At 43.5% G+C, this 25,851-nt stretch overlaps 1 non-coding gene across 1 annotated transcript; it reads left to right on the plus strand.

Annotated features, from left to right (window-relative positions):
• Positions 1 to 22,393: 22,393 nt before the first annotated feature.
• Positions 22,394 to 22,500, plus strand: LOC141519830 (U6 spliceosomal RNA). Its single transcript, XR_012477461.1, has one exon. It is a non-coding gene; the product is annotated as a U6 spliceosomal RNA (small nuclear RNA).
• Positions 22,501 to 25,851: the final 3,351 nt, after the last annotated feature.

The following is a 25,851-nucleotide window of genomic DNA, read 5'->3' on the forward strand; positions in this document are numbered from 1 at the left end:
GAGCGTCAGGGCAGAAAATAGCAGAAGAGGGGTGGGGGGAAGGTGACATTGCAGGATCCCAGGTCATATGTTAGCCTGGGATGACATCTGGGACTGCATCAGGAGGGGAAAAGCTTCTAGGGAGTGGGGGGTGAGAGACCCCTGGACATCCCCTGAACACTTAGAGGAGGGTCTTCATTTCTGGGGTCTCAGTTTAAGAAGGGCATAAACTGAGGGGTGTCCAGAGGAGATTGGCCAGACAGGGAAGGGCTAAGGGAGCCGAATCAAAGGAAGCTGAAGAGAAGACCCAGGGCATCCGGATGGCTTCTCCAAGTATCTCGAGGTTGTCTGAGAGGAAAGGGGATGAGAATGGTCCTTTGGGATCTGAGGAGTCAAGCATGGGGGCTGCGAAGAGGCAGAGGCAGGCTTGACACCGAGAAAACCTTCTCCATTGGGATTGTCCCAGTGTGGAACGGGCTAACTCTGGATAAGGCGAGTTCCCCCTTCTGGGAGGGCTACAAACAGCTGGATGGCATCTGGACAAGACTGTTGTGGAGGAGGTCCTGCTCAGATACGTTGCTTCTGTTCCAGCTCTGAGACTCTGAGTTCTGGGTTCTACTCCAGCTCCCAGATTCTGAATTCTGTTCCAGCTCTAAGATTCTGGGCTCTGGGTTCTACTCCATTTCTGAGATTCTGGGCTCTGGGTTCTACTCCATTTCTGAGATTCTGGGCTCTGGGTTCTACTCCATTTCTGAGATTCTGGGCTCTGGTTCTACTCCATTTCTGAGATTCTGGGCTCTGGGTTCTACTCCATTTCTGAGATTCTGGGCTCTGGGTTCTACTCCATTTCTGAGATTCTGGGCTCTGGGTTCTACTCCAGCTCTCAGATTCTGAGCTCTGGGTTCTATTCAATCTTTGAGATTCTGAATTCTGTTTCAGCTCTAAGATTCTGAGCCCTGGGTTCTACTCCAAATTTGAGATTCTGAGGTCTGAGCTCTGCGTTCCGTTCCAGCCCTAAAATCCTGTCATTCAAGGCCCTCTCCAGCCACGCTTCCACTGACCATTGCAGCACAGCTCATACTCTCACCCTTCGTGAATTCTGCATTCTGACAGACCAGGCTGCTCACGGTTCTGCATCTCCACCCGCCATCTCCCACCTTCAGCTTTTGCACCGGCCATCCCCCATTCCTGGAGCACCCTCCTTCCTTATCTTCACTCTTAGGGGCCTTGATTTCCTTCCAGTTGACCTCGGGTGTCAGATCTTGCATGCCAGGCCCCCAGTCTTCTGGCTCATTAGCCGCTCCACCATCCCTCTCTGCTTTGGTCTGTTTATCCAGACACTTCCCGATGGATGTCAGCTCTTTGAAGGAAACAGGCCCTACTTTTTTTGTCTGTGTGTCCCCCACACCCAGAGCCTCTTCAACTATGAAATAAGGGTTTAGCCCAGTGCCTTCTGAGGGTCCTTCCGGCTCTCCATATGGGATGTGGTGATGGCCCCTTGAGTTTTCCACCTTTGCTTGGGCCTTCATGGCTCTCCATCTGGGCAAGCCCCTTAACCCCAAGAGATGGGCCTTCACCTTAATGAAACAAGGGAGTTGGTGTTCATCCTGGGCCACCTCGGCTCCAGCAGCTGCAGGGTCAGGAGTTCTGTCCTGTGAGTTGACCCAGATGGCATTGACCCCCGGGGAGTAGACAAAGTCTCAAGAAATGGGATCATGGCGCAAGATTCTCAACTCCACCACAGAGAACACGGAGGCCAACATCAGTCTTCTCTCCCCTGCCTCCCATCTTACAGAGGGGGAAATTTGGGTCCCAAGAGGAAAAGAAGTCACTCAGGGTCACATAGCTTGTAAACACCATAGTGTAGAATTTGAACCCAGGGCTTCCCTAATGGTGAGAACTCTGCCTAGTCTGATGCTGTGGGCAGATCCATGCCAAGATACAATTCCTACTGAGGAGGCTGCTTGGAATCAAAACAAGGGAAGGCAGTTATTTGTACAGCGGTCCAGGCATGGGGAGCTGGGGGGGGGCACCTTCTCCTTTGTCTTTCACAAGCTAGATGGGGGTGCACAAACCATCTTGGCCAAACTCAGCATGATCCAGTAGTTATCTACAACCCACTGGATCAAGTCAGTCAGCCTCCACTTCCCCATTCCCTTTCGCTTCCTCCCCTTGGCAGCTCCTCCCCTCCCCTTTACTCCTGTCTGCCCACCAGAGTCAAGAAGACTGAGACTAGTCCCTTTTCTGGAGGCCTTCCAGTCCCTTCCAGACACACGGGCAGGGCAGCCTCCTGGCCAGAGTTAGAGACCAGGGGGTTGAAGTATAGAGTTGTACAAATAGCATTATCTCCATTTTAAAGATAAGAGGACTGGAAAGGGCAGGTGACTTGCCCAGCCAGCATCACCCAGTCAGGATGGGCTCAAACCCTGTCACCAGAACTAGTTCTCTTTTCACTGAACCATGATGCTTGTCCAGTTGGCTCTCTGCTACCACACCAAGGAAGTGGGATTGTTCCCATAGTCATAGAGAGTCACTTAGGTCAAATTGCCCCCTCCCAAGATTGGGGTGGGGAAAGATCTGGAGAAGGTCTCAGAGCTCAAGGTGACATCGTGTGGGGTATGCAGAGATGCCAGGACAAGTTGGCAAAGCTGCTGGCAGAGGAGCCACCTCCAGGAACCAGGGCAAGGTTTATCTGGGAGGAAAAGGGGCTTCTGCAAACTTCCTATTTAGATGCATTACTCTTACTGATTGGGTGATGACTCAATTGTTTTTATACTATTGAAAGGGAATAAATCAGAAGCTTCTACATTTCAGCTCCCTGAGGCAAAGCCCCATCACCATGCCTTAGTTACTTCCTACATAGAGCACATTCATTGTTCTATTGCCCAGTGAGACCCTGAAGCCTTCTCAGAGGCTTTCAGATGTTTTGTCTCCCCAGCCAGGCAGGACTCTCACCCCAGAAAGAAAATGTCTCTCCTCCTTCTCCTGCCTCTCAGCACACATCATGAGCATCCGACTGGTGTGTGGATAGATGGGCAGAACCTGCATCGTCCAGATAGAATGAACACCACCTACTAAACCTATTGACTGGAATCCTCAGATCAAGCCAGCCCCTTTCTGGGCTCAGGGAGTTCTGACTCTGAAGCGTTCTGAGGCCTCGGAGCAGAGAGGGCTGCCTCCCACTCAGGAGGGGCCAGAATGGAGGCTTTAGAGTCTTCTCCAAGACATCTGATAGGCCCAAAGGGCACTGCGTCCCAACCTTGCTGGCAGGGAGCCCTCCGCAGCTGTCCAGGGAAATCACAGAATTAGGGTGGGGGTGTCCTCCAAGGAGGTCAAGAAAGACCCTGTGGGCGGCCAACTATTCAGAGCAGCCCTTTCCATGGGAGCGAAGAGCTGAAGAAATAAGAAGAAAAAGAGCTAAGATTTCCAGAGCACACTAAAATTTCCTCAAACCTATGAAGGCAGAACCATAGTGGTTTTCAGGCCCTTTTGATAGAAATAAGAACAGAGAAAAGTTCCCTAAGTGTCACAGACAAGATTTGAACCCAGGTCATCCTGAATTTATTCTAGTATTTTGTTCACTCTTCTTTCTCTTTCTCTGTCTCTCTGTCTCTCTCTCTCTCTTTCTCTCTGTCTCTCTCTGTATCTCCTTTCTCTTTCTCTGTCTCTCTGTCTCTCTGTCTCTCTCTGTCTCTGTCTCTGTCTCTCTCTCTCTCTCTCTCACACACACACACACACACACACACACACACACACACTTCCCTCCTACTTCTCTGACTGCTCATTATACCAATGAACTATCTTGCATTTACCCCCAAACTCTCTCCTGGACCCTCTTCTTTCTCATTTGGTGGTTCCATCTGCTCCAATGAGTTCAATGACCATCTCCAGGCAGGTGGCAGCCAGATCTCTACACTGGCCTCAGTCTCTCTCACATTACAAGCTGCCCAGCAGACATTTCAAACTGGATTTCTCCCAGACATCTCAAACCTGGCATGTCCCCCATAGAATTCATTCTCTGTCCCCCCAACCTGAAAGAATGAATGAAAAGTCATTTACCAAATGCTTGCTAAACACTACACTGAGCTTTGGGGACACACACACACACACACACACACACACACACACAAACACACACACACAGTTTCTGCCCTCCAGGAGCTTACATTCTACTTATAAAGCATCTCCTATAGGGGAATGGTGTCTCAGGAAGGGAATCTGGAGTATTCAGTAGCCAAAGCATGGTTGGTTGTTCTATCCTTGCGGAAACAATGGAATAATTGCAGAGAAAGAGGGAGACAGTGGGGGAGAGGGTGGCACCAAAGTGGTGAACAGGCATCTGTCAAGATATCCAGGGAGCATCTTGACTGGGATAGCCCGAAACCTGGGCTCTAAGACCATGGAGAAAATAAACTCCTTGAAGGCAGGGTTTATATATATTTTATATGTAACCCAACATGCCACACAGTGCCTGCCTGGCCCATGGAGGGTTTGATAATCACTTATTGAATCCAAATTGGCAGTATAAACTCCATTTGGTATATTTGTATGGAGCATCTGGGTTGGGGCAGTTGGGTAGTGCAGTGGATAGAGCACTGGCCTTGGAGTCAGGAGGACTGGAGTCCACATCCAGCCTCAGGCACTTGACTCTTCCGAGCTATGTGATCTTGGAGATGTCACTCCACCCTGACTGCCTCCCACCCAGGGCTATCTCCAGTCATCCTGATCCACTTCTGGCCACGAGACTCTGGAGATGACTCTGGAGGAGACAGAGAGGCAGTGACTTAGCACAGCCCCCCTCACTCAAACCCAATTCACATGCTTGTCAAGTCATCACCTCCCCGCTGATGTCACGGGCTTCTAGAGTGAAGGACAAATATCACCAGTGTAGAATAAATAGACCAGCCTCTATATTCCAACACCAGGCTCTGATACCAAAAGCTTTGACATGCCCTGACGGGAGATCTCACCAAAGCCCAGGTCAGAGCCTAGAAGACACTTGTGCCACCTGAGAACTTCGAGGCTCTTTGAGACATGATGCCAGCATCCTGGGTGGGATGACTATGTGACTGGGAGTCTGAGGAAAAAACCAGGAGAGAAACTATAACTCAGGTAGATAGAGGAAAGACTTTCATCTCTACCCTCCTTGATGATCTCCAATCTCTCCCCATCAGTCAGAGGGCACCGTGGCACCAGGATTGGCCATAGGGCTCCAGCCAAGATGAAGACAATTTTCTAACTTAGCAATGCCCTCCTGGGCTCCAAAGCTCCTTCTAGGGACTTCCCAAAGGACCCTCTTGGTTAGAACTGGGTGGAACCTTAGAAAGAAGGAATCCAAATGGAATGGCAGGTACTCTGTCTCCATTCAATGACAGCGTGTTTGCCACTGTTCAAGGCTGGAGAGATTGCAGTCCCCAGAGAGAGGGCTAGCTGGTCATTCAGAGCCAAGTTGGATAATCCATTCTGATCATCCATCCTGCCTCTGCCACTATTTATCAGTCTGACCCTTGACATGTGTCTCTGGGACTCAGCTTCCTCCTCTAAACCCTCTGAGATCCCTTCCTCCCTTTGGGAGCTCACACCTGTGTCAAATACATTCAACTTTTTTCTCCCAGACACTAGAAGCGTAATAGAGACTTTACCAGCCAGGACAATTCAATCGTGGCTGGGGAGTGGGGTAGAATACAATCCAGTGGGAGGAGAGAGACCCTGAAACATAGGGAGTCAATGCAGGGAAATGGAGGCTAGACATGAATGTGCTCACCTGGGCCATGGAGCTGCGCAGAAGGCTGGCAAGTCTTTTCAGCATCCTATACCTTTCTGTGCCCTGGGGTAATAGTCTCATTGCCCCACCCTAGTTCTGGCTCCACTAAAGATCCCTGGCTTAGGCAGATAGTGATAATGAATGTGCTCCCCCTGAGCCATAGCAACTGCTTCTGGGGATGAAGAGGGAGGCAAGGGGAGCTGAATTTAGATTCCAAATTGTCCCTGCCTAATCCAGGTGAAAATAACTGGGAGGTGACTGTTTTCTGTAAATATTTACAAACTAGAGGCAAAGGATCCTTCAAGGCCTGGAGATCACCCCTGAGCCATCCCTCCCTGCCTCAAAGTAGAACGAAGACATCCAAGCAGAACTGAAGGCATGCATGGCTTCACCTGGCTGCAAGAAGGCCCGAGCACACTTGGAAATCCAGAGATGAGGGCCCGGCCACCCAGGGGACCTTGCGTCACTGGAACCTGCTCTCCAGGAGAGGGAGGCATATTCTGTGTTGTCTGTGCAAGAAGCAAAGGGACTAAAGAAGAAAAAAATAAGATGATCTGGGGTCAGTGGGGGCTGGCCAGCAGTGACTTAGATGAGGGAGCCCCCTCCCCTCAGGTCAGAACCGGATCTCCTCCAGTTTTTCCAGCTGGGTGACCAACAGGCAAGGTGACCTCTCCAGAGAGTGGACACAGCGGCCACAGAGCCGACCTTGAAAGCTGATATAAAAGGCCTGACCAAACTTAGATTGCTATAGGCCCATCAGTTGTCATCGCCACCCCCATCCTCCTCATCCTCAGCCTTAGCGGGGCCCAGGAAAGCTTGAAACTCTCCCAGTCACTGCTTTATGAAACTAGACTGAGATGATTTATGTCAATGAGAAAAATGGGGTGTCTTGATCATCTGTCGGAAAATATAGAGCTACAGAGCAAAGGCCTCCCCTTTCCCCCACCCCTCTGCCCCTCTTCCCCTCCCCCAGATCTCCTTCCTCTCCCCACATCAACCCACTCCCCCTCCCTCCCATCACCCCCACCCTCCTGCATCTTTTCCCCCACTTGGCTTTTCTTGTACCCTTTCATGATAATAGTCGTGGGAGAAGAGAAGCAGACCGGGAATCAGGAGAGCCTCAGTTTCGAACTCTGCTAAAAGGGTGACGAGCAGTGGATCCCATGATCCCCAAGGTGGCTATCTCTGTGACCTTGGGCAAATCACACCCCCTCCACCTCCTCCTGGGTAAAATTACAGAACTGGACGAGATCCCTGAGGTGCTTTGGAATCACTCTTATTCATACTGGCAACTTGAATTTCAATCTAAATGGGGCCTTGGAGGCCATCTGAGTTCTTTCTTTTACAGAGAGGGAAACTGAGACCCAGAAAGGAGAAAGGCCTTCACAGAGGTGCTATAGAAGGTGAGGAGAGCTGGATTTGAACCCAGGTCCTCTACTTCAAAGCCAACCTACTTCCCACTGCACCACACTACCCAAGCCTATGGCCTTGGACTGGAGCTGAGAGTGAACTCCCACTCCCATCCATCAGCCTCCAGCACACTCCAATGAAGACCCCCTACTCCCCTCACTCAGGCAGCAGGCCTGCGTTGGTCATTGGGCAAGGATGGCACTTTGCTGCCATCTCCTGGCCACCACTGAATACTGCCGGCCAGCTTCTCGGCCTTTCCAAACTTTCCATTTCAGGGAAATGTTACTCCCTCCCTCCAAAGATTCAGGAATGGGATGGGATGGGATGGGATGGGATGGGATGGGATGGGATGGGATGGGATGGGATGGGATGGGATGGATTGGATGAGATGGGATAGAATAGGATATGAAGGTGACGGGGTAGGATGGGATAGAATGGAACAAGCCAAAATGGAAAAGAGTGACAAGGGATGTTGGAACTTTGTCTCACCTGTAAGCCAATGCTTCCCACTGAAGTATCCCTGGTCAGGCAATATTTAGTCCCAAGCTTTAGATTTACACTTATTCACAAATCTTTGCCAGTCAGGCTTCTGATCCTGGCAGTCTTTCTTCCACCCAATTGTGAACCAGAGCTCTGATTCAAGAATGTTGATCTCAAGTATTCTAGACACCCTAACCCCACCCCCATCTTTTGGTGCTTTCTCCAAGTCCCTCAGAAAACCCAACTTTGCAGGATCTCTGAGTTGAAGGGTCTTCAGTATGATCCAGTGCCACTCAGAGCTGAAGAAGAGTTCCTTCCGGCCAGTTGTCATTTTTAGAAATTTTGTCCTGATGTTTAAACATTCCTCTCCACCTATTGCTCCTAGTTTGGCCCTCTGAGGTCAAAAAGAAATAGCTAATCCCTTCCCAAGACATCCCTTCAAATACTTGAAGATAACCATCATGGCCCTATATGCCCATGCACACAAACATGCTCATACATGCATACCCACCCTCTTCTCCAGGCTAAATAAGCCTTGTTCCTTCAACACATCCTCACATGACATGGACTGACTATCCTCGCCCTTCAGTTGTCTTCTGGATGTTCTCAATGGCCTTCCTAAAATGCCCAGACCTTGACACAGTAGTCCATATATAGTCTGAATAGGGTCAAAGACAGAGGGAGTAGCACCTCCTTATTCTTAAAGGTTCAGCCCCTCTTTAATGCAGGCTTCAGTGAATTGCCTTAAGGTCGTAGTCCATTCAGACCCTCAGATCTTTCTTAAACAAACTACTATCTAACCAGTCTCCTCCAAATTATATTTATGAACATCTGGAGCCCAAGCCCAAGACTTAGTTAACATTTTGGAATTTCATCCTAATAAGTATTATTAGTACGGATGATTAATATTGAGCTACTAATAACTATTATTAGCCAGGAGAGCTCTTTGCAATCACTAGATGTTCACCAACCATCTCTTGAATTCTATTCTAGAATTCTCCCATTTATTATAGTCAAGCTGACTTGCCTAAAGCTTGCAGATTCCATTCTCGTCCCTTTTCAGAAAACTGAGGCGATATTTGCTTTTCTCCTCTCAGGTTCTCTGGGATCTTCCAAATATTGCTGGTGGTGATTCAGCAATCATATTCCGTCTTTTTTCTTTTCAAACTTAAGGGCATAATTCATCTGGATTCAGTGATTTGAATTGCTCAAGGTGCTTTCATTGTCTCCTTACTCATTTATCTTGAGTATGAACTCCCATGAGCCATTTTGATTGTATTCTCTCTGCAGGTCATTTTTCTTGTCAGAGAAAGCAAAATCCATACTGAGCATTTCCTCAGTTATTGTCACTCCTTCCATCTCAAGACAAGGCACCACCCAATCCAATTCCTTCTTTTCCTTAATAGACTCCTTTTTGTGGTCTTTTCATCACCTTACAGCTGTGGTTGGTCCTTCTGAAATTCTTCTACAATTATCAGAACACAATTTGCATTCATCCCATTCCCTTCCCTTACTTCTCTCTTCTATACATGTCTTTGTCTTGTACATGACTTTCTTTTAAGATTTTTTTTTTGCAAGGCAAATGGGGTTAAGTGGCTTGCCCAAGGTCACACTGCTAGACAATTATTAAGTGTCTGAGGTCGGATTTGAACTCAGGTACTCCTGACCCCAGGGCCAGTGCTCTATCCACTGTACCACCTAGCTGCCCTGTACATGACTTTAATATATTTATTTATTTATTTATTTATTTATTTATTTATTTAAGACAATGGGGTTAAGTGACTTGCCCAAGGTCATACAACTAGGCAGCACATGTCTTTTTAAAAGCTTGGCTGATTGGTGAGTTCCCCATAAAGCCAGCTCAATCTCTTCAAACTCCCATTTTGTTCCTCACTGGAATTGTTTTCCTCAGGGTCTTCAAAATTTGATTATTTGTTTTCCATTCTTCCTCAGCTGCCTTCTCCTGTAGAATGTTAATTCTTACTTCCTCCAAATCATCTGAAGTATCCTTTCCTAAAATCTAGGGCATGGATGGAGTCTGGCTTTCCTGTTCTCCATCACAAACTCTAGGAAGGAACGCTCATTCACCCCTACACTTCTCCCAAGTAATTCTTTCCTTGTTTGGTGGTAAGCAGATCCAGAAGAGAATCTTCTTGAAATTCCTCTAATAATATGAAATTACCATAAAAACATGGCAAGAGATCGTTGTTGTTCTGCTTTTTTTCCTCCAGAAAGCTCTAAAAATGTCCACATAAGTGAAATCTTCCACAACTACAGCCTGCTAATGTTTCAGGATGTGATAGAATGAGGAAAGAAAGAAAGAAAGAAAGAAAGAAAGAAAGAAAGAAAGAAAGAAAGAAAGAAAGAAAGAAAGAAAGAAAGAAAGAAAGAAAAGGAGGAGGAGTATTTATAGAGTATTTTAAGGTTGTGAAGCACTTTACAGACATCTCACTTGATCCTCACAATAATCCTGGAAGGTAGGCGTTATTATTATCATTCTCATCCTACGATGAGAAATGAGATAAATAGGAATTAAGTGACTTACCCACTGTTGCACAGCTAGTAAGTGTCTGAATAAGGATTTGAACTCAGATCTTCCTGTCTCTGGCGCTCGAGCCATTGAACTCTGCCTCTCTTTCCTCTTTCCATCCAGGTGGTCTAGTGTATATGCTGATGACAACATTGTTTCCGTGTCCCCCTACTGAACTTCACTCAGATGTTCCAAACCTTTGCCTTGGAAGTTCCTGGCTTGCCCGCCTTCTCAGTAGGAAGAGCCAACCCACCCACTCCTTTCACTGTTCCTCATGCCATCCCAGGACAATATTCCAGGCCAGGGGCACATTCTTCTCGGGCTCATAATGCTTTTGAGCATAATCAGCCTTCCAGACTTGGGACCTCTTGCTTCTTGCCTAAGCTTTGCAAAATTCTAGAGGGACATTTGAAGCCAAACATTCTCCTACTGGCTCCCTTCTTGGATTTTGTCTTTGTAGGCTCCTGGGTATCCCAGTGGCCATTCTTCCTTTCAAAGGGCCTTTCACTCTCCTCTTCAATGCTCAAGGATCCCTCTGCAACTACCTTCAGTTAACTCTATAGGTTTCTTGTTTGTGTATTGATGGTTTGCAAAGTGTCTCCCCAATTAGAATGTAAACTTTTTGAGGGCAGGGACTGTGCTTTTTTTTCCTTTTCTGTATATCTCCAAAGCTTACACATAGTAAGCATGCAAAAAATTTTTATTCATTGATTATATCTATCCTCAGTGCTTGGAGCAGACTCTTGGTAAGCAGCTAATAAATATTTGTTGACTTTGAGTAATTGTAACTTCTCTCTATGGTATCCTCTCTAACTCTTCTGTATATTTTTGTATTCTTGGCTTTCACTTGAAAAGACTGTCTTCCAGGCTTACTTTGACTGGGTTGGGATGCAAGACATTGTTTTTAAGGTATTTTTTGTCTCTGAAAAACTATAGAGAAGTGTTCCTTGAGCTCCTTTACCTTCTTTTCTAAGATAGAGACTCTCCTAGGCTTCAAGCATAAATCCTGGTCACTTGACCATTGCTCTGATTCCAGCTATCCACATACCCCTGTCGGTATGTTTACTTTTACTAGTCTGCCAGAGGACACAATGAGTTCAAAACAAAGGCATTTGGTGAAATAGTAGAGGTCTCATATGTACAAAAATATTTCTAGAAGCTCTGTTTTCAGTGGGAAAGAATTGGAAATTAAAGGAGGTACCTATTATTTGGGGAATGACTGAATAAATTATGATACATCACTGTGGTAGACTACTATCATGTATAGAAAGTGTTAAAGGGAACAGTTTCAGAGAAACCTGAGAAGACTTGTATGAACTGATTCAGAAAGAAGTGAATTGAACTACAGTGATAATGAAAGTAAGAAGATAAACAACTTTGAAAGACTTAGATAACCAGATAAAATTCCACAAGACTCTTGATCAAACATGACCCCCATTTCCTGACAGAGAGGTAAAAGATTCAGAGAGCAGATTGAAATTTTTCAGGGGTGAACATGACCAAAGAATATGTCTTGCTTGACTATACTTGTGTAGAACAAATTTTTTTTTGTCTAGTGGGGGGGGGGGGTTGTATTTTAGACAGAGAGATCTTTCATTTGGGAAAAAATATTTTCATCAAAAAATAACCTAGTACTGTGTGGCCTTGGGCAAGCCACTTAACCCCGTTTGCCTTACAAAAAAAAAAAAAACTAAAAAAATAACCTAGTAGGGGGCAGCTAGGTGGCAGTGGATAGAGCACTGGCCCTGGAGTCAGGAGTACCTGAGTTCAAATCCGGCCTCAGATACTTAATAATTACCTAGCTGTGTGGCCTTGGGTGAGCCACTTAACCCCATTTGCCTTGCAAAAACCTAAAAAAAAAAAAATAGCCTATTTCTGACCATATCACTTACCCAGCTCACAAAATTCCAGCAGTTTCCTTTTGTATATAAGATAAAATAAGGCCCCATGCTCTCTAGTATTAAACACCTTTATAACTTAATAAAGCCTGTATTTCCAAAACCATTATGTATTCCCCCCCCCACCTACTCTAGACATCCTCCACACCTATCTGTTTGCTGATCTTTAAACACAATTTTCTGTCTCTTTTGCTCCATAACTTCTGTCTTCCATTGGAGTACTCAGTCAAGATGCTCACTCTTACCCTAAAGGGGAGAATGGCCTCTACTATTTCTTTCTTAGCTGAGACTTCAGTTGTTTTAGTGAGAGATACGGGTCCTTTGTCTTCCTAATCCATGACTGGGGAGAAATCTTTTTTATTATTATTTTTATTTTTATTGAGTTTTACAATTTTCCCCCAATCTCTCTTCCCTCCCCCCACCCCCCACAGAAGGCAGTCTGCTAGTGTTTCCATGTTGTACATTGATCTAAGTTGAATGTGATGAGAGAGAAATCAGATCCTTAAGGAAGAAACATAAAGTATAAGAGACAGCAAAATTACATAATAAGATAACTTTTTTTTGATTAAAGGTAATAGTCTTTGGTCTTTGTTTAAACTCCACAATTCTTTCTCTGTATACAGATGACATTCTCCATCACAGATACCCTAAAATTGTCGCTGATTATTGCATTGAGGAAATGAGCAAGTCCATTAAGATTGATCATCACCCCATGTTGCTATTAAGGTGGACAATGTTTTTTCTGGTTCTTCTCATCTCACTCAGTATCAGTTCATTTAAATCCTTTCAGGTTTCCCTGAATTCCTGTCCCTCCTGGTTTCTAGTAGAACCATAGTGTTCCATGACATACATAGACCACAGTTTTCTAAGCCATTCCCCAACTGATGGACATTCACTCAATTTCCAATTCTTTGCCACCACAAAGGTGCTGTGAATATTTTTGTACAAGTGATGTTTTTACCCTTTTTCATGATCTCTTCAGGCTACAGACCCAGTAGTTGTATTGCTGGATCAAAGGGGATTCACATTTTTATTGCCCTTTGGGCATAATTCCAAATTGCTCTCCAGAAAGGTTGAATGGGTTCACAGCTCCACCAACAATGCATTAGTGTTAGGGGAAAATCTTTAGCCATTTTTCTCTTCATAAGAAATCTGACAATCCTAGAGTCTTAGCTATGTATGACTTTTTTTTCACCCAAAAGAGATTTGGGGAGTACTGATTTCAAAAGGTTTTGAGAACCCTGAGGTTCTCTTCAAATACAGCACAGAAAGTCAGCTAAGCTGGAATCAGATAACTGACCTGTCTTTTAACCTCCTGAGTCTGGGACTAAATTACAGTCCAAAGAAAGAAAAAACGAATGAATGAATGAATGAATGAATGAAATATTTATTAAGAATGTATCATGTACAAACCAGGATAGAACTAGAAAATAAGGCAATGCCTGCCTTCAAGGGCCTCCCCTTCTAATGGGAAGAAATTACATAGGGAACATTTCAGCTACGCATCAGATGGAAGAGTCCCATGGTCTTTAGGAGGCAACAGCAAAGCAGATGGTCAGGTCTCTTATTTAAGGTCATTTCCACTGATTAAGTCACATTAACTCCTGATATTGAACCATGGGAAAGGGTTCAGGACTTGAGTACACAGAACCTTCCTTTCTGGGTCTTCAGTTGCAGGTTCAGGTGGTAACTTTCTGAGTAAAGGGAAGATTTGAACTGAGCCTTAAAGGAATTCAGGAAAGCTAAAAAGTAGAGGAGAGACATCTGAACATTCTTAACATGAAGAATGGCTCATGGAGATGGGAGATAAGAGTATATGTTTGAAGAGCTAGGATCAGAGTTGTAAGATTGTACAGTCATTGTGTAGGGAAAGAGTTGGAAGGAGACAGATTATCAAGAGTTTTAGATACCAAACCAAAGACTTTATATTTGAACATAGAAGTTATAAGAAGTCATTGGAGCTAACTGAGCAAAGGAGTAACATGGTCAGACCCACACTTAAGGAAAGTCACCACAGGATTTAGACATGAAGGATGACATCATAGATAAATTAATAGATCAAAAAATACTCTATCAGATCTATGGAAAGGGGATAAATTTATGACCAAACAAGAAAGAGAGCACATTATAAACTGAAAAATGAATTATTTTGACTATATTAAATTAAAAAGATTTAGCACTTATAAAATCAATGCTGTCAAAATTAGAAGGAAAAACAGAAAGCTGGGAAATAATCTTCACAACTAGGAGTTCTGATAAGTCTCATTTCTAAAATATATAGAGAATTGCAAAAATTTGTAAGGTAACAAGTCATTCCTCAATTGATAAATGGTCAAAGGATATGGAATAGACAATTTTTAAATGAAGAAATTAAAGCTATATATAATCATATAAAAAAATCCCAAATTATTATTAATTAAAGAAATGCATACTGAAACAACAATGAGGGATCACCTCATATCTATCAGATTAGCCAAGATGAGAAAAAGGGAAAATGATCAATGTTGGAAGGTTGTGGGAGGATTGGGACACTGATGCATTGCTGGTGGAGTTGTGAAGGGATCCAACCTTTCTGGAGAGCAATAGGGAACTGTGTCCAAAGAGCAATAAAACTGTTCATACCCTTTGACCCAGCAATTCCAATTCTAGGTCTATATCCAGAAGAAATTATAAAAAAAATGGGAAAAGTCCCACATGTTCCAAAATATTCATAGCAGCTCTTTTTTGTAGGGGCAAAGAATTGGAAGTTGAGGGGATGCCCATCCATTGGGAAAAGGCTAAACAAGTTATAGTACATGAATACTATGGAACCATAAATGGTTGGACTCTGGAGAAGCATGGAATGACTTGCAGTATCTGATGCTGAGTGAAAGGAGCAGAATCAACAGAACAGTGTACACATTAACAACAACATTGTGAGATAATCAATTTTTCTTTCTTTCTTTCTTTCATTTATTTATTTATTTGGTCATCTATTTATTTATTTATTTTGTTTGTTTGTTTGTTTTTATGGCAATGAGGTTAAGTGACTTGCCCAAGATCACACCGCTAGGCAATTATGAAGCATCTGGGGTCAGATTTGAACTCAGGTCCTCCTGACTCCAGGGCTAGTGCTCTATCTACTGCACCACCTAGCTGCCCTCCAGATGATCAGCCTTAAAGGAAGCAGCTCCTTTCAGCAGTTCAGAGAGCTAAGACAACCCTATTAGACTGCCTATGGACAATGTTATTCCCATCTAAAGAAAGAAAAAAAATCAAAATAAAACAAAAAAAAAGAAAGGAAACCCAACCCTTCAGAATCTGATGACCACTTTATAAAAATTGTCTCTTATGTATCTCTCTCCCTTAATAGTAATTCCTCATACCAAAAATGACTAATCTGTAAACATGTTTATACAAAATATGTATGTACCTGACCATTTGCTGCTGAGGGAAGGGGGAGGGGAAGGTGAAGGAAATTTTTTAACTTAAAAATGTACATGGAGGGCAGCTAGGTGGCATAGTGGATAGAGCACTCTGGAGTCAGGAGGACCTGAGTTCAAATCTGACCCCAGATGCTTCATAATTGCCTAGCTGTGTGACCTTGGACAAGTCACTTCACCCCACTGCCTAAAATAAAAAAAAATTTAAATACACATGTGCATATGGATGAAAACAAATAAATTTAGAAATTTTTTTTAAAAAAGAAAAGTCACCTTGTCAGCTAGCTAGACGATGGTTTGGGAGAGAGTGACTTGATACAGGAGACTGGTTAGGAGAGGTGATGGTGTGTCAAGGGTCTGGATGATGGTTGTGGCTGTGGGATGTAGAGGATGAAAACAAGACTTGCTATGAAGATATGAATGAAAGGTTTGGGAATACATTAGATGCATGAGGTGAGTGAGAGCAAGGATGGCTTGAAAATGCTGAGTCTGAGTGAGTAGAAAGCTGGTGGTGCCTTTGACAGTGATAGGAAAATTGGGAAGGAGAGAGAGTTTGGGAGGAAATAGATAATGAGCACCATTTCCAATGCCCTATGTTTGAGAGGTCTATGAGACATCCAGTCCAAGATGTCTAAAAATCAATTGATGACATGGGACTAGTGCTCAAGAGAAAGACTAGAGTTGGGTAGTTGGATCTGGGAATCATCTACATAGAATCCACAGGAGTTGAGGAAATCAGCAAGTGAAATAATTTAGAAGGAAAAGAGAAAAGGGCCCAGGATAGAGCCTTGGGGACACCAAGAACATGTGGCCCAGATGACTGGGAAGGACCATTAAGACACAAAAGAAGAGAAAAAAGGAGAGAACAGAATCACAAAAAAGCCCAGAGAGGAGAGTATGTCCAGAAGGAGGTGATCAATAGATCACCTTGGAGAATGCTTCCAAGGCCAAGAAAGATAAGGGCTGAGAAAAGGTCATCACATTTGCACTGGGCTGCTGAATGATGTAGTAAAAAACCAGTTTGCAGAGGGTTTAGGTTCTTTTCTCTCTAGAAAAGAAATCAGAGGAATCAAGTGCAGAAAGGGCTTCTTAAGGAGTCTAGTCAACCAAGACAGAATCTACAACAATGGCAAGTGGAGGTGGTATGCTCAAGGGAGGCTCTTTTAAGGATGAGGGAAGAAGTATGGCCGTCTTTGTGGCCAGAAAATAGAGGAAGATAGAAGATAAGAGAAAAACAGAGATAAGTTCCTGGAGAAGTCAGAAGTCTGCTCATCATCTTTCTCTTAGACCTTTAGTTTCAGAACTTTTCAATCCAAAAATGATTTCCACTTGGCAGTTTATAGAATAGAGCCAAGATAAATGAGCAGCTGTTTTAGAATCCTCCAGCCATAGTGTCTCATCTTCCATGGCCACTGGTCCTAGCTCTTCTTGGATCCTCCTCTTTTTCACAGTAGTCAAAAAAGCAAAGGAAGAAAAGACTTTCTTCAACATATTCAACTCATCCTTCACTTTAACAATTTCAAAAGAATGTAAGTTCTGTGGACAGGGACCATTGCAGTTTTGGTTTTTATATCTCTAGTTTTATATCTGATATATTCAGGTTTTATATCTTTAGTTTGTTGGTCAATCCTACTGGCCTTTTCTAACACAAGGCTTCTCTGTCCCCTCCTCCTTCCCCACTGTCTTTTCCCTAGTCTGATTCTTCTGGAAAATGGTTGCACTTTGAAAGCCACATTCCAGGAATGGATATTCACTCCACCAAATATCAATGATACCTCTGAGGTCAAATTTGCTTGCTTATGTTAAGACCTCTGGTTTACTTTGCTTATTTGCCTTATTGATTTTTATGTTTGTTTTTTTTTCTTTGTCCAAATCTGCGATTTATTTTTAAAATAAATTTTGTTTTCAATTAGCCAAAATTTGTCTTCTCTTTCTCTGAGCTCTCTCATATGAGAAAAAAAAAAAAAGAACTTGTTTCAAACTTTTAATCAAGCAAAACAAATTCCTTAGTCTATGTCCACAAAAGAAAAATATGTCTTGGGGTGCACTTTGAATCCTTCACCTCTCTATCAAGAGGTAGGTAATATGTCTTCATTAGTCCTCTGGAATCACAGCAAATCATTGATTTCCTAATTCTTTCAAGGTTGTTTATCTTTATCATATTGTTTTCACTGTATAAATTTTTTTTTTCCTGCATCTACTCACTTCCCTCTGCATCAGTCCATACAAGTTTCCCCAGGTTTCTCTGAAATCATCTCCTTCATCAATTTTTCCCCCTTCATCATTAGTATTCCATTAAAGCACATTTATACCATTCCCCAATTTTTTACTTTTACTCCTTTGCCACTTCAAAAAGCTGCTATAAAATTTTGTACATCCTTAGGTAAGTGTGCTTTATTAATCCCCTTCTTAACATACCCTGCTTCTTATTCTCTTCTCTCTTCTCTTTTTTTCTATTCTGTGTGTCCTGTTTAGTGAAATGTAATTATATATATTCAACTATTTATGTGTGTATTTTACCCTCCTTTGATCAATTTTTTCTTAGAAGAAATTTTGATTTACTATAATGAGAATTAGGTTCAACTGTCATCCACTCCCACAACCCCTTCCTCCTTGTATGTATAGGCTTCTATTTCCACATCCTGATTCTGTGAGATGATTTTTCCCATTTTTCTCTTTTTTGTTCTTTTCTATTTTTGTTCTTTCTATTCTTCTTTAAGATAATCAAGACATAACAAAAACACTCCCAGACCCTCTCATTAAACTCCTTCTATGACCCATGATGATGATAGAATCTTGTGGAGTCACATGTATTATCTCCCCATATTAGAATAGCTTATTCTTGTTTCGTCACTTTGGGGTTCACATGTGTTTAGCTTTACATGTTTCTCTAGACTCTGAAATTTGTACTTCAAAGTTACAAAAAAGTTCTGGTCTTCTTACTAAGAAAGCTTGGAAGTTTTCCATTTCATCAAATATCCATTTTTCCCCCTTGCAGGATTATATTCAGATTCACTAAGTAAGTTATTCTTGGTCAATCAATAAATTATCATTCAAGAAGCACCTATGATGTGTCTGGCCCTGGGCTAAGGAATGATTGTAGGTTATATTTTTGACCTTCTAAAATCTCATATTCCAGTCTTTCCATTCATTTATAGTGATGGCTGCTAAAACATGTGTGATCCTGACTGTTGTTCCTCTATTCTTTCTTTCTCGATGCTTGCAGTACTTTTTCTTTGCCTTAGAAATTCTGGATTTGGGTTATAAAGTTCCTGGGAATTTTCAAATTAGTGTTTCTTTCAGGAAGTGAGGGTCAATTCCATTTTCACTTTACCCTCTAATTCTAAAAGATCTGGACAATTTTCTTTTAGGATTTTTTGAAATATATTGACTAGGTTCTTTTTTTTTTTTTAATCCTGGCTTTCAGGTATTCTTAAAGTGTTTCTCTTCAAAGATTTTTCAAGATCAGTTGTTTTTTGCTATATCTTAACATTCTATTTTTTTAGTTTGTCATTTTTTAATATTTCCATTTATCTCATGGAACAATTATCTTCTATTTGGTATATTATAATTCATAGTAATTTATTCTTTGGGCAAGGTTTTATATCTACTGTGTCAAATTGTTAGTTCCCTTTCCCATTCTTTATTCAATAACTTTTATTTCTTCTCTCTCCCTTTCCCTTTTTTTGGCTCTAACATTCCAATTCCATTTTTTATTTTAATTTAAACTTTTAATTTATCAAGGATCTCATAGGAGATTTGTAACCTATAACCTTAGAAGATTTCTTAAAACGTTGAAAGGTTAAAACCCAGCAAGTCAGAAGTCAGGCTTCACCTGTCAGATCTTCCTGGCTCCAGGACCAGTTCTCTATCCAATAAATCATGGAACTCTCACTCTGAAAATCAGTCAACAAACATTTTTTGAGTATTAACTATATGCCAGCTCCTTTACTAGACACTAAGATATTTAAGAAATGTTTAATTGAATTGTAAAGGATAATAAAAATGCATTATTTTATGAGCTAGCATTGTTATGCATCAGGATGAAACTGGTACTCAGAGGAAGACAGGTCCATCACCAGCTATGAAGGTGAGGAAGTGAGTTACTCCCCATCCTTGCTGACCCTCAACTTCCTCAATTTCAGTGGAAATCTTTAAAAGCCTTCATGTCAGCCCCAGTCATCTACCTGATGTGAACTCCATCTCCTCTGGGACCTGGGGACCTGCCAACAAATGTTTGATCTTTCTGAATGAGCACAGATCAATGTCAATGCTCATGTCAAGGGGCAGGGACACCGTTGGTGTTTATAGACACACACAGTCCAGCGAAGGGCCAACTGCCCTACAGAGTAAACAAGATGTATGCCCAGGATTTCTGGATATGGCTGGAGAGAGAAAAGGAAAAGCCTGACAAGGTCAGAGAAAACTGTGGGAGTGGAGAGCATGGTGCATTGCCAATCCATACACACATGCTCACATATGAACATATAACTTCACATCCTTGTGCATACATACACATAGCAGCATAGAAATTTTCCATCCTTCCTTTCTTCCTTTTTCCTTCTTTTTTTTCCCTTCCTTCCCCAGATTCTTGCCTTTTTAAGGTCAGCAGACATGGGCTATCCCCCTCCAATACCCACCTTGTTCTGCTACTAAATGGAACATAATTTTTTCTTTTTTTTTTGTCTTAACATGTTTCAAGAACAAGATTACTCAACATAGTATATAGTTCATCAATAAGAATGTATTCTAGCCATATGTCACATTCTTCCCCTTTTTATTCTCCATCAAAACCAAGCTTACCAACTAAATTTCATTAGTAGGAATTTCCAATCTTGACATCCTCCATTGGACTCTTCCAGTAGAATGGAAGTTCCTTGAGGGGAGAGAGTATTTTGTCTTATTTTCTTTTCCTCAGTCCCTTGCACAATGACTGGCTCTTCATAAATGTTTCCTGAACTATAAGTCATTTGGTCTCCCTGGGCCTACTTCCTTCTCTAAAAGGAAGAGTTGAGAGTAAGACCCCTTTAAATTCTAAACTTCTCCTCCTGAAATCTTATGAAATGAAGGGAATTCCATGACCTGAGATTTTGTACAAACTATCCCTCAAGTCTGAAATGCATTGTGGAATTAGGATCTGGAAGCTTCATCAAAGCTTGTTGATTGGTCAACTGATTGAAAACTTGATCTCTTAGCAAAGGACCATGGAGAAGACCGACATTTCCCAGACTTAAACTGTGAAGGCCTATGGGAACTATCCTTTCCCACTGGAAACTTTGCAGGATGGAAATCCCACCGCTAATTTGCAGTGCTCATTACCAGAATATTTGATCTCAGCCTCAAGGACTCACTGGCAATGGCTTCACCAGTCTCCTACATTTGTAGTTTCCTCTCTCAACCTACTATCCCTCATTCATCTCCTAAATTTATCATCCTTCTCTTAATAGTTCTGTACACTCAACAGGAGGGGATGACTACAGCCCCCATGAGTTTATATATGAACCAGTTCTTCCCTTGTAACAACAAGTAATGAAAGTGATATAGCTAAATCAGAAAATTCAAAATACTTGGTCAGTTCCTCAACTGAAAACCATCCTCACCTCTGCTTTTCATATTCTCATCTTTCTTGAAACTTCAGCTCAAGGAAACTTCCCTTCTTCCCCCCAAACTGCAGAGAAACTTTGAAGTGAAAACTTGGGAATCAGAAAAACCCATAAAAAGATAAACATACAGGAACAATCAGAAGCAATTAATCAAGGGTTAAAGTTTATATTATTACATGATATGTGTGACTCCCTCAGTCCTCTCATGGGTCAGAAGGAAAGTCTAACAAACCTTACATTAACACACACACACACAAACACACACACACACACACACACACACATACACACACACACACACACATACACACACTAGCCCATGATCCCCATAATCAGATTTCAAAGACAAGTTTCCCAAAGGTCATATGGGTACAGATTATCTCAAATTTACTACCAGGAATGTGAGGACAAATACAAATGAGGTGGAGTTGGGGAAGAGAGATAGCAAAAGGTAAGCAAATAAAAGGTCTTCTCTAAAACACTATTGCATATCAAAAAAAGTTGACCTGGAAAACAGATCAAGGAGAGATAATGTAAGTATTATAGAAAGATCTATCTATTAAATCTAAGATAAAAAAAATCATTTTCTGGATATCATTTTCTAGGCATCATTAAAGAAAATTGTCCCAGAATATTAGAACAAGAGGCCAAATCTTCCTGAGTCTCAGTTTCTTAAACTGTAGGATGAGATTTGATGGCCTCTGTGGTCCCTTCTACCCCTGGAGTTCATATACATAAATGTTTGTGTGTGTGTGTGTGTGTGTGTGTGTGTGTGTGTACCTAATATACACCCATACATATGTCTATATACAAGCATATGTATCTGTGATTTGGTGCTAAAGAAATAATTATCCCTATTTTGCATATGAAGGAACAGAGGGTGACTGATCCAGGACCATTTAGTCAGTAGGCTCTACAAAGGAAGCAAAAATTCAGGTCACCTGAGTCCAGGTCCAAGACCCTATCAGCTCTCCCATACTGTCTCTCACTAGATCAATGCAGGGATAAAAATACTTGCCCAAAATAAAACAATTAATAAATATCCAAGTACTGAGGTCCTTACTCCAGAGCCAGGGGGTCCTTCCCAGTGTCCCACAACACTCCTGTCCTCAATTTGTGATTAATTTTAAAAAGAGTCAACAATGTGGTTTCCCTCCACACTATCTGTGAAGGGAGAGAAGCTGGGTTGTGGAGCTATCTCAAAGTCAAGCTGAAGAATGTGTATTCTTTCCTGGAAACAATTAAGGGAAAGTTCATTAAGCAGGGGAATGACTTGGTCAGACCCAAAGAGTAGAAAGATAACTTTGGTGCTCACTTTGGCAGCACATATACTAAAATTGGAATGATACAGAGAAGATTAGCGTGGCCTCTGTGCAAGGATGACACACAAATTTGTGAAGAAAGATAACTGGTAGATGATTTAAGCATGGACTCTTGACTGGTAGGGGAAGCCCTCCTCAGAAATATGTTTTGACCTGCATAAAATATAGACAGTGCATCCCATAGAAAAGCAAATCCATGGAAATGGAGTGATCCAAATGTTTAAGAAGCAAAGTCATCAACCCCTGGATTAGAAAGGACTAGATATAGGAAAACCACCAAGAAGGCTGTTTTCTGCTAAGTGGAAAGGAAAGGAGCAATCCCAGAGAGAAGGCAAAGAAGCTGTATAGGGAAGACTTGGAAACCCACTGGAAGGGGGTTGAGGAAGATGAAGGTATTCAAGCTCTCTCTGCAAGTCCCCAGGCTGGTCCATAACTGTCCACATCACCAAGAATAAATGACTTCATTTGAGAAATGTTGGTGGTAAAATGGTGCCCACACAGCAAAATCCTTCAGCTGGTGGGCAAAGCCATCCATATGACCAGAAGCCATCCCCCAAGCTCTTCCACCCACCCCTCACCCAAAGGCACCATCTTGGCTATTGGCTGCCAAAGACAACAACTGATGAGTCACTGAAAACAGCCATTGTTGGGTATGTTCCTGCCAAGGTTTGCATGTAAGCCTCCAGACCACCAGGTGGCCATTCCCTAAGCCCAAGGTGGGCCCCAATTGTGGGACAATGAGGGGCAGAGGGGGTCAGGGGAATCAAAAGATAAGGGCCTTCTCTCCATGGGCCCTGGCCTTTCCCCCAGGATCCTACCAGACACGGGAGCAGAGAAACTGTTAGATAATGGGACTTTGGGGAGCGTTGTTGAGTCAAATGTCACAAGTGGCCAGAGCGCGGACAGCATCATTCAGTGAATAGTTTGGAATAACAGTAGGACAACCCATTCAAAGAGCATAGAGGACCTCAGAAGTCACTGAGAACAAAGTCCTTCTTGTAAGGAAGGAAACTGAGGCACAGGGAGGAAAGGTCATGCAAGTAAGAAGTATCAGAGGAAGGTTTCCCCCAGGCTGGCTTCAGAGCCAATGGTCCCCCCACACCTCACTGTCTCCCATCTCAAGCTATCCTTATAGGTCTTTTCATCTATGACTTACAATGTTAACAAAAGGGCAATTTGCTGCCTTCTTCAGTTCCGTAACTGGAGTCAAATTTGTCTCCCTAAGAATGTCTCTCTTATCATGGCAGAAATCATTCCCTATGACCAATCTTTCCATAGTCATTTCTTAAGCCCTTCCTCTATTGTCAGGCCCTGTTCCTAGAAAACAATACACAGAAAATGACTTTCCAAGGCACTCAGCACCTGCTGCCTTGCCTCTGTGTTTGGGTGTCTGTGGATGGGGGGGGTGAGCCTCAGTGGTCACCTTGGGCAGCAAAGTTGAATTCAACAATGCAGGCACCCTCAACACACTGAAGAGTCTCGGAGCTCCAACCCCAGGCCCCCCCAAGGGGCAGAACGTCTCCCCCCAGGATGCAGTGGGAGACACAGGACAGCGGGCCTGTCCGGAGAGCCCAGGGCCTGGCTTGTGTCTCCAGGGCCAACATGAAAGAAGGACTCCGGGCCTCTGACAAAGAATGTCAGCTCTGGGAAGGAGCCTTGGAGCAGAGAATGTCAGAGATGGGAAGGGACCTTAGAACAAAGAACATCAAAACTAGAAGGGCCCTTGGAGCAGAGAATATCAGAGATGGGAAGGGACCCTAGAACAGAGAATGTCAGAGATGGGAAGGGATCTTAGAAAGAGAATGTCAGAGCCAGAAGGAGCCTTGGAACAGAGAATATCAAAGCTGGGGAGGAATCTTAGCCCAAAGAACACAGAATGCTGGGTCTCAGGGGTTTTAGAACAGAGCATGTCAGAGGTCTCCTTTTTCAGAGAGGTAGCAGGGCCTATTCAGGATGGGAGGAACAAGGCATCATCAGAGACCCCTGCCTCTCCTGAATCCATCCTCAGCCACCGCCCAACCACAATCCCAAGCCAGATGCTTCTGGGCTGGCTCTTCCATCCCCATGCCAGTCTTTGCTCACCACGGCCACTTTCTTTTGCTCATGATTTTTTTTTTTCCCTTTAAGACAAGCCCGCAGTATCAGTCCCACTTGAGATGGCAATAAAGTGACAAGCTCACCTGGTTGACAGGTGTTGCTGGGGCCTGGCCGAGCCTTGGATTAGCCAACTGCTGCCGGAACCTGAGCATTCCACCAACAGCAGAGCTCGGCTGGCAGGTGTGCTCATCCCCACCCTGCCCAGGGCCCCCTGATCGAATTTCCTGCCGACAGAAGAGCCCCATTTTCTTGAAATCTGATGAGGGAGAGAGCGAGTGAGGTGGTACATCCCAGAAGGTGGCCAAGCACAGAGGCCAATCTGCCGGGCGGCTGGACCGTCTGGTGGCCACTTTGATCTGAGGGCCATTGTCTGAGACACACACCTCCGCCTTTCAGTCCTGAGTTCTGTGGCTTGGGCTTTTCTTCCCATGCCCCCCAACCCCCTTTTCATTTTTTCAGCCTGGGATTGTTCTAGTCTCTTACTGGAACCAATAATTATCATCCATGAAGGAAACCAAATACAGGTGAAAGAGAAGATTATTCTCGGCTGCATCCGAAGGGTCACAGGCCACATGAAAGACTCCTAATGACCTCCTGGAGCCAGGACGGAGACCACCACCACCAGCTGGGTGCCAACAGCTGGGCTGAACGAAGGACAGAGGTTCAGACCACCCTGAGGCCAGCCCTGGGAGCTAGCCTTGGTCCTGTGATGACCCACAGCCCTCAAAAAAACCCACCCCTGCCAGGACCCCTGGAGGCTGCTTCTAGTTCTTGGAGAACACCGGAGATTCCGGAAGACCAAGGGGGACAGCCTAGGCCCACTCTCCATGACTGTCATCCCCCCATCATCCTGGAGATTTCCCTCCCCAACAGCCAGGGAGTAGAGCTCCCTTCAGGGTACCCATCCCAGGGCTGGCATTTCCCTCTTGGGAAAGGGAGCATATTATCTCAGTTAAAAGGCTCCCCAAAACTCCTCTCCCTGACCCAAAGCCAATCTCCCTCCTCAGAAGAGGGGGTTGAAAGAGAAGGCCCAGGGGGCAGCTAGGTGGTGCAGTGGATAAAGCACCGGCCCTGGAGTCAGGAATACCTGGGTTCAAATCCAGTCTCAGACACTTGATAATGACCTAGCTGTGTGGCCTTGGGCAAGCCACTTAACCCTGTTTGCCTTGCAAAAACCTAAAAAAGAAAGAGAAGGCCCAGAAATGTCCCCAAAGGGAAGCTTTAAATTGTTCCGGCATATCTAGTGACAGGAAGTTAGGGTCTATTTAGACTTGAAACTTAGCCCACCTCTTCCTTCCTCTTTATTGTTCATAAAACCCTTTACAAATATTCTCTTCTATTGTCAT

Source organism: Macrotis lagotis, chromosome 3, assembly GCF_037893015.1.
Source record: "Macrotis lagotis isolate mMagLag1 chromosome 3, bilby.v1.9.chrom.fasta, whole genome shotgun sequence".
Taxonomy (NCBI): Eukaryota; Metazoa; Chordata; class Mammalia; order Peramelemorphia; family Peramelidae; genus Macrotis; species Macrotis lagotis.